The following is a 9,966-nucleotide window of genomic DNA, read 5'->3' on the forward strand; positions in this document are numbered from 1 at the left end:
ACGATAACATTCACACCTTCCTGTTCCCTCGACTGATCCCTCGGGGTGCCTGGGATCAACAGGCTTTTATGTTTTATTCTCAGGGTATTTTTTAAATGTTTGTCCCTCTCCTCTGAGTCACAGGCTGCAGCGACTGTGACATGACGTAGCTGTCTTCATGTTAGAGTGAGCGGATCATACGTGTTCACTAACTCGGTCTGTGCAGGTCACGGATCAACTTTGTGCAATTGCACTAAAAGTGTGTGTGTGTGTGTGTGTGTATGTGTGTACCCACCATGTTGCACGGAGCCGTAAGGTCTTTGCGTGAACCTTCCGTCTCTTGCACTCTCCCTCGCTCCCTCGCTCTCTCACTCTCTCGTGCACGCAGCGAAAAAGCTCGCCCAGGTGTGTCGTCTGTGTGGTGGGGAAACACTGGAGGACGCCTTGCATGGTCGGCTGGTGCAGTGGGTTGAATGGAAGCAGAAGACCTGAGCGTACAGGAGTCCAGAGAGGCCTTTATGGACGACGAGCAGAATCCGGAAGTCAGTGCGATGTTTCTCCGGGAGCAAATATTATTATTATTGAGTCGAATATTGTGAGGTCTGTCCCGCAGAAGTGATTTCATGATGTTCACCTGCAAACTGCAGAAAACAAAGAGAGAGTAAGTGTTCATCTGTTGAAGTGACTTGTGGTGCAGAAGGGCGAGAGGACATGAGGAGGTTCATGCAGGAGGAGAAGACGACGAGCTCCCACGCTCCCCACACACCACGTACAGGTTCAGGAGGAGCTTTTTCACGTCTTTCACTTTGGATCAGATTCACCATTCATCTTTTTTGTTCTCTCATTCGTCGCCTAATTCCTCTTTTTTTTCTCTCCGTGGTTTCATTCTGACGCTCCCAGAGAGTTTCCTTGTTCAGCGGCCTGATGTCTTGTTGAGGAGGATGGCAACGTGCCACACCTTCTTATCCTTTACATCTTGTTTCGTGCACGAGTGTGTGTGTGTGTGTGTGTGTGTGTGTGTGTGTTTGTTCATGTGTGTGTTGAATCTTGATCACGCCGTTACCCCAGCACCAAACCTCCCCTGCAGAGGTATTTACTCCCCCTGCCCCCTATATCTGTTCTTCTGCAGCGTCTTGTTCACAGCCTCCTCACTTCTTCTTCTTCTTCTTCTCTTACTCTTCAGGGAGGAGGGGGGGGGGCAGAAGAAGGGTGAGAAGGTTGCCCAGTTCCCACCTCCTTGCTCTCACACTCCCACAGAAACACACCCTCGCTCACACACACTCTCAGCACATGCTCGGTGTCTCGCTCCTTTGTCTGATTTGCATACGAGCCAGAGCAGTTCATTAATGCACAGACGTATGGAGGGGGGGGGTTTAAAGATTCTGGATCTCAGTCCTGCTGCTCGCCTCTCTTGAAGGACCCAAACAGCAGCACTTGAACCCTGCTGGTCTCCACTCAAACCCCTTTAACACCACCTCTTATTTCTCTCTCTCTTTTTTTTTTACCCACCTGCCCCCCTCGCGTCCTCTCAACACCTCTCCAGGAAACTCTCCCTCCCCATCATGTCCACAATGAACATTTGAAAATACAGCTTGACTCCTCCTGTCGGGGCCTTTTTGTGCCCGCTGAGACGATCTCTGCAGTCAGACAGGTGTCTTCATGACGAGCTCCGAGGACGGCATGTCTCACATGGACGTCAGTGTGTCCGTCCAGTGCGGCAGAAAAAGGCGCCAACAAGGAAGAAAAGTTCCCAGAAGTTTTTTGCCACATAAAAGAGTGTGTCATGTCTCGTCCTTCGAGCTCCCTGAACGCACGCTCCACCTGTGGAGGGGTCGTTCATATTCTCAACATGCTGAGAGGTAAATCACAGACATGTGTCTCCTCTGTGGATTCAATCAGGAGCGATGAGATGCATTATTTATCTACCTGACAGCAGGAGTGTTTAAAAGTGCTCACCGACATACCGGGCAGCTTTTATTTAGAGTACACTTTGTAAAACGTTATCCTGAGCTGAGAGCTGTTTTTCATGTCACACCTTTAAAAACAGAAGTCCTTACCCCCCATGTTGGAGGACTTCTTCTTTAACATGACCGTAGATCGAATGAAGACGGCTTGTCGATGTTGTTTTGATTCCTTCCTCTCCATGTGACCCTTGTAATTGTATTACTTCAGGATATTTTTGAATCTGTCGATCATTAAAACATCATTTGAAAAGATTGAAAATGTGCGCGGTCCTCAGACTCTGTCTCTTAATCGTGTTTTTTTATTTTGGAGTCTCTCGAGCTGTTCTCTGCCAGCTCCCTTCTCTCAGAGCTCCATGTGTGATGGGTTTTAAAGCCCTCTTTAGTGCCAGAGCCTGGACATGGTCCTGCAGAGCCCCTTTAAGGGTCCTAGAAGGCTTGGAGTGCAGCCATGAACGGGGGGCTGCCCGGCCGCTGTCAGACCCTCTCTTTTGTCCTCTGAGCGGGGACGGAGCGTCCCACTGAGCTGGTTTGGCTGGTGGGTTCAGGCTCAGACGTGACATCCTGCCCCTGGCTGGGGTCCCCGGTCCTCAGTCCCCTCAGGTCCTCAGACCCTCCCTCCTCCTCTGATGTTGGTCTGCACGGAGCAGAAGGTGAAGCTGTCGGAGGCTAAATGAGAGCAGAGGTCTTTGCCCTTCTGCCTCTCTTCTCTTCCTCACAGTGAGGCCGAGAGTCGTCTGAATGTCCTGAGACTCTGCTACACAGACACGTCTCCCCCAGCGTGACCCCCCCACCCCCCACCCGGACACTTTTATATAAGCTGCTTCTGGCTCCTGCAGAGCCCCTTCTCGTGCAGCCATGCACTGGCTCCTGCAGAGGCCCTTCTCGTGCAGCCATGCACTGGCTCCTGCAGAGCCCCTTCTAGTGCAGCCATGCACTGGCTCCTGCAGAGGCCCTTCTCATGCAGCCATGCACTGGCTCCTGCAGAGCCCCTTCTAGTGCAGCCATGCACTGGCTCCTGCAGAGCCCCTTCTCATGCAGCCATGCACTGGCTCCTGCAGAGCCCCTTCTAGTGCAGCCATGCACTGGCTCCTGCAGAGGCCCTTCTCGTGCAGCCATGCACTGGCTCCTGCAGAGCCCCTTCTAGTGCAGCCATGCACCGGCTCCTGCAGAGCCCCTTCTAGTGCAGCCATGCACTGGCTCCTGCAGAGCCCCTTCTCGTGCAGCCATGCACTGGCTCCTGCAGAGCCCCTTCTCATGCAGCCATGCACTGGCTCCTGCAGAGGCCCTTCTCGTGCAGCCATGCACTGGCTCCTGCCCCGCCGCTGTCACACCAACGTGTCATATTTGCACAATTCTGACTGTGTGCAAGAGTTTGCCTGCAATATTTTAATGTAGTTTCTTGTCCTTTATTGAACGGCCGGCTGCAGACAAACTGGAATTGTTGGGAGGAGAGAGAGAGCGTGGATGACATGAGCAAAGGGCCGGGCTGCCACTTTAGCTCCGTTTATGGAGCACAGACAATCCGACGCCCCCGCCTGCATGCAGCTTCATTCCTCTCCTGACTTCACACCTGACTTATTAAACAGTTGAAGGTTTTTAAAGCTTCTGCACTTTCCTCTCCTTCAGTATTGATCATTCTCAGGACTGTAGAAATGTCTCGACGTGGACAGACACCGACAGAGGACTGTAGAGTGCGCATCAAAGCCGGCTCCATCGGGACTTGACGTTTTCCTCGACATGGTCTGGATGCAGCTTTCTACCCTGCAGCTCAACTCCAGTTTTCTCTCCACACTTTGCTCCCTCCAATAACTCGCAAAATGTTCTCACTTATTCGTTACATTTCCCCTTTTTATTTGGACTGAAGGCAGAGTAAAGAACTAGAGCCGGTGATTTCTCTGCAGCCGAGTGTGTGTGTGTGTGTGTGTGTGTGTGTGTGTGTGTGTGTCGAGGCGGACAATCACTCGGTTTTACCGAGCTGCAGTACCTGCTTCTAACAGATGAAGCTCTTAATGAAGTGGCGTGCACGCACAAACACACTGGCAGAATAGCGAGAGAACAGCCCGGTCGCTCCTGGTCACTGAGGGAGAGAGAGAGAGAGAGAGAGAGAGAGTTACATGAAGTGGCTATTACTCTTGTTATTATTGTTCGCTGTGAAAGAATGTCTCGCTCCGAGCCCAGGAAACCATTACATTTTCCACAGAGAGAGAGAGAGAGAGAAGGAGTGATCAAAGTGAGTGAATGGAAGAGGACAGATGGAGAGAAAGAAAGGAGTGACAAAATGTGTGCCAAATGAGAAAAGGAGGCGAGGTGAAAAGGATTATTGGTTTCCCGGTGCTACTTTGACTTTTAAAGAGCTCTTTGGTGGCAGCTGCACCTCCGCTCTCTTTCAGGCCGACTCCTCCTCGTCCACAAACAACAAACACGCTACCCGGGCCGCTCAGCAGTTTGCACACGGCCGCAGCTTTTGGAGTCCAGTGGAGCTGAAATGAATCCATCCAGGTGTCAGAGTGTGTGTGTGTGTGTGTGTGTGCAGGACAGAGAGAGGAAGCTGCTCTCATCTTTGTCTTAATCAGTGTGTGGCTGCAGGCGACATCAGTCACACACGACCACGCGCCTCGGACCTCAAACACACTCACACACCTGCACACAAGAGTTAGCTTGTTCTTCATTTTTTTGTTGGATTCAAACTGGCAGGGTGTACGTTTACTGTTTGTACCTACACTGCAAGCTAACGCACGCTAGCATAAGCTAACCGCCAGTGTTTGTCACCTTCCTGTCCAACAGGAAGTAGACCAACTCCACGTTCACCCTCGTTTCTAGAACGAGCTTTATCCGCTCTGTTTCACCTCAACGTGATTATACTTTCTCTTCTTTGCTGCCTCGTCCACCTGCTGCGCTGTCATTGGCTGGAGGAAACGCACCGACTCCGCCTTAAAAACTTCCCGAGTCAACCAAAACAAAGCAAAACAGTGAAACACAGTCAGAGCACAGAGTCCCTGCAGACACAGTCACCACCGCAGCTTTGATAAAAAGTCTTTTATTTTGAAGGAAGAAGCTGCTGACTCCATCTTTAAGGGTTTTTTTTTAATTTTTTTATTTTTAATATACTTTATTAATCCCGTGAGGGGAAATTCGTTTTTTTCACTCTGCATTAATGGAGAGGTCTCAGAGTAAGGGGGCTGCTCACAGAGAGCGCTCCAGAGCAGTTTTTGGGGTTTGGTGCCTTGCTCAGGGGCACCTCGGCAGTGCTCAAGAAGTGGACTGGCACCTCTCCAGCTACCAGACCAGTTTCCGGACTTGGTCCGTGCAGACTGAGCTACTGCCTCCCCACACAGAGCTGCAGGTTTACACGTCCGGGCTCAGTGCTTTCAGCGACGCTTCAGAGAGAGCAGCCTCCATGCTGGTCGGGATGACAGATGGATGGCGATGGAACAAACTTTCAGCTGATTTCATTCGTTACGACCGTGCAGGAGTATTTGTTTTCACCGTGCAGGTCGTGTCTGCACGCTGAGGTGGAGCTGGTTTAAAGTTACTGTGGGTCTCTCACGGTATTTAGCACTCTCTTTTCTCTGTCTGTGTTTTTCTTTCAAATGAAGCAACATGTCGTGGATTATTCTCAAGTATGTTTTTTAACTTCTCCTGCAGGGTTCGCTTCCATCAGTCGTCGTGTAACAATCCATGTTCCCATCAAAATAAGATCAGATCCATAACCGGCTCCTTTTCAGCCACTCTGAGAGATTTCAAAGCCAAAGCAAACCCCCCCCCCCCCTTTTTTTTTCTGCCTCCAGCTCTCGCTCCCTCCCCTTCATTTTTTTTTTAACTGGAGCCTTTCTGACAGAAACCGTTGGGTGGACTTGCTCGACAGGAGACCACCAACAGAGCACCTCTCAGCACAAACATTTGTTTAAAGTTTTTCATAACTTCTCGTCGTTTGGTGCCTTTTTTTTTTTTTTACACCGTGTGCTGCCATGGTTGTGTTTTTAACAAATCATTAACAGGCTGCCCCCCCCCCTCCTGAGGAGCGCTGACAGGCTGAGGGTCTGAGGGGGGCAGAGGTCAGCAGGTCAGGTCAGAGGAGTCAGTCTGCCTGTGTGGATGGATGAACAGAGGGGGCGGGGTGTGTGTGTGTGTGTGTGTGTGTGTGTGTGTGTGGTGATGTAGAGGTGTGAAGGTCAGGACGGTGAAAACGAGAGTGTCATGCTGAGCTGATCCAGAGCCCTCTAGCTGCCACACCGAGGTGTTTGTCTTCCCATTAACTTCCCCACTATTTACTTTCAAACCTGCTGCAGCTGCACCACCTCGTCTGAAACGCCGCTTTCTTTTCTGCAGAGAGGGAACGCCATCAGACGGTGGCACGAGTACACGTTTAGTACTGAAGCAGAAGTCTGGATTTGAAAAAGAAATCTGCTAAAAGTTTTTCTTGTCTTCCTTTCAGCATGAAAGCTGAAGTACGGAGCCTGTTTTCAACGTGTCAGGAGTAGAAAGTACAGATGTGGCGAGGAGCGGCAGGCCTCAGCAGGGAGCCTGGGGTGTGTTGGTTCCTGCAGTATGAGGTTGGAGATGAGACCCTGTGCAGTCAGCGAGCCGTGCTCTCAGACGGGCCGCCCGCACAGACCCGAGCAGATGATAGAAGTGCCCGCGCTGCGAGCTGATGCCCATAAAAGCTCTGCCATTGGTTCTCAGGGCTCCGGCGAAACGCGATCCTGTAAAAATATTTTCTCCTCATTAACCTGTCATCCGTGGAGCCGTGACGCATAGCTGGGCGAGGGGGGGGGGGGCGAGGGGGGAGGTGTGTTTTATCTGGGGGGGCGAGGGGGGAGGTGTGTTTTATCTGAAGGTCCTCGTGGTTATGTGCAGAGTAAGGTCAAAGGTTCTGGTGTCTATGAGTGTTTAAACAGCAGCAGTTAGTGTAAATCTCCCCCAACACACACCCACACACACACACACACACACACACACACACACACACCCCCACACACACACACACACACCCACACACACACACACACACACACACACACACACACACACACAAAAAGGCCAAAAACTTAACCCCAAAAAAAAAAACCCTCTCTCTCTCTCTCTCTCTCTCACACACACACACACACACACACACACACACACACACACACACACACACACACACACACACACACACACACAAAAAGGCCAAAAACTTAACCCCAAAAAAAAAAACCCTCTCTCTCTCTCTCTCTCTCTCTCTCTCTCTCTCTCTCTCTCTCTCTCTCTCACACACACACACACACACACACACACACACACACACACACACACACACACACACACACACACACACACAAAAAGGCCAAAAACTTAACCCCAAAAAAAAAACCCTCTCTCTCTCTCTCTCTCTCACACACACACACACATACACACACACACACACACACACACACACACACACACACACACACAGATCTGAGTGTACATGTGTCTCAGTCTGTAGTGAAAGTGTGTGTGTTTGGACGTGTCTGTCAGTTCTGCTGTCCGTCTGTGTGTGTGTTTGTGTGATGTGTGTGTGTTTGTGTGATGTGTGTGTGTTTGTGTGAGCTTTGCTGTTTATGTGTGTCCATCAGCAGACTGAGGCCCCCCAGTCGGACCCCTCCTCTGAGTGCTTCGGGGGACAGAGGGTGTGTGTGTGTGTGTGTGTGTGGGGGTCTGTGTTTATTGGTGTTTGACTCAGACGAGCTGGATGTGACCCGGGGTCAGGGAGCTGGCCCGGGCCGGCTCGGGTTAGGCCTGCCTTGCTCTGGGTCACACTGAGGGTCTTTGTAGACCCTCTGAGTTCAGACTCGGCCTGTGTGACAACAAACTGAATCAAACATTAATGTGACACGATGAGCACGTTCGTTGTGTCTGGGTCAGATGTTCAAATCATCGGACATGAAGCCTCGTTCATGCTACGACGAGCGACGAGTCTTAACCTGCTGGAAAAACAGACAGAATCAGACACGCAACCTTCAAGCATATGATTCATCATAAATGTCAATAACTGCTCCAACTTGCAGCTCTTATTTCTTTTTGTTCTCAACTCATTCACCTCAGTTTATTGGAACAGGTGTGCACAGTTTTCCAATAATTAATTGGATAAACTTTGCACACCTGTACAGACGAGATGAGCAGGTCTGCTTCGTCCACAGAGGGCACCAAAAACCCGCACACAAATCAAACTCCCCACAGTGCTGGAACAGGCGCTTTTTGTTTTGCGTGTTATCTCAGGATGGCGTGTCTTTAACCTCGGGGTCAGCAGAGGTCAAACAAAAGTGACCTCGTGTTTCTCTGAGGGAGGTTGAACTCACTGACGGAGCCGCTTCGTCTCACGCTGAAGATTAAAGTTTAACCCTGATTCTGAGCCTGGCTGATACAGTGAGCGTGAGTACACTCAGTGAGGCTGCACACTGCACAGTCTGTGCACACAAAGAGGGGACACCTCAGCGAGAGGGGGGGGGGGAGGTATGAGCAGGAAATCAGCAGCAGATGTTAAAGTCAGAGAAACTCGCTTCTCGTCCACCTCCTGGTTTTACTCTGCCAGACCTGAAAGAGGATCACTCTGAACTCTGCTGCTGCTGCTGCTGCAGCCACGGCGAGACGCAGAGCGAGCTCGTCCTCAGCGTGACGACACAGAGATGTCATGGCTGTAGAAGTGGGCGGTCCGGGTTTGAATCCGATCTGTGGCTCCTTTTCCCGTATTTCATTCCCCACTCTCTCTCTCTGTCTCTCTCTCTCTTTTTCTCCCTCTCTCTCTCTCCCTTTCTCTCTCTTTCTTTCTCTCTCTTTTTCTCCCTCTCTCTCTCTCCCTTTCTCTCTCTTTCTTTCTCTCTCTCTCTCTCTCTCTCTCTCTCTCTCCCTCTCTCTCTCTCCCTCTCTCTCTCTTCCTCCCCCCCCTCTCTCTCTCTCCACTGTCCTGTCTCTCCATTAAAGACACAAATGGCAGCCTGCGTGAGCATCCACTCTGGAGAGGAGGGTTAGGGGTAGTTTTGTATTTGGACTGCAGCAGCCATTTTAAAGATTTACGTATTGCTCCTTTAAGAAGCTCCACAGGTTGTCTGACTCAGAATCACATCTTAAATCGACCAGTTCAGACAATCTGACTGTAAGGGGTTTTTTATTTGTATTTTTTATTTGTATTTTTTTTTTTGGGGGGGGGGGGTCTGATGGTTTCCCAATTAATGAAAGTTTTCCTGACTCCGCACATTAAAACTCAGAGGGAGGAAGAATTCTTGTGGAGGGTAATAGAGGTTTCAGTTTTCACGAGGATTCCTTCTCTGCAGCGAAGCGCTCCATTTGTGGCGTCTGATTAACGACTCTTTGTATAAATAAATCATCAATGTGGCGGCCTCGGCGTCGCTCCTGTAAGGTGTGAGGAGAGGAGCAGAGTGACGGTTTGTGTTCCAGTCGTTGGTCATAAAATCCCTCTGACAGCAGCAGGGCCTCCGTGTGTGTGTGTGTGTGTGTGTGTGTGTGTGTGTGTGTGTGTGTGTGTGTGTGTGTGTGTGTTTACTGCTGTCATTGTTTACACTCTCCTCCTTGTTAATCCTCCTCTGTGTCGTTAACGTTTAGTTCATCTTCATGAAGAAAATCGCTCTGAGATAAACGGTGACCTTTGACCTCTGATGGAAACGACTGGATGCATTCTCTCACTGCTCCACGTCACGTTCCCTCATTGGTCCTTTTCAGCCTCTTTTTACTTTACTCACCTCCTCCTCCTCCTCCTCCTCCTCCTCCTCCCTCGGCGCTGGGCCTCCTCCATGCTGGCACTCAGTCTGCACCGATCGCTCCCATCAGCTCTCTTCGGTCTCTGACGTTACCATCCATTTAGTCATCTGCACCTCATCCCCCCCTTCCCTCCCTCCCTCATCTCCTCTCTCTCCCGGCGTGTGCAGAAGTTTCTACTTGTTCCCTTCTCCCTCCGCTCGTCTTTTCACCCCCCTCCCCCAATCCGTCTCACTTCCCTGCTGCTCTCTCAGAGGGTGTCAGTCATCGGCATCACCTCCGTATCCGT

The sequence above is a fragment of the Symphodus melops genome (assembly GCF_947650265.1).
Source record: "Symphodus melops genome assembly, chromosome: 15".
In the NCBI taxonomy this organism is placed as follows: domain Eukaryota; kingdom Metazoa; phylum Chordata; class Actinopteri; order Labriformes; family Labridae; genus Symphodus; species Symphodus melops.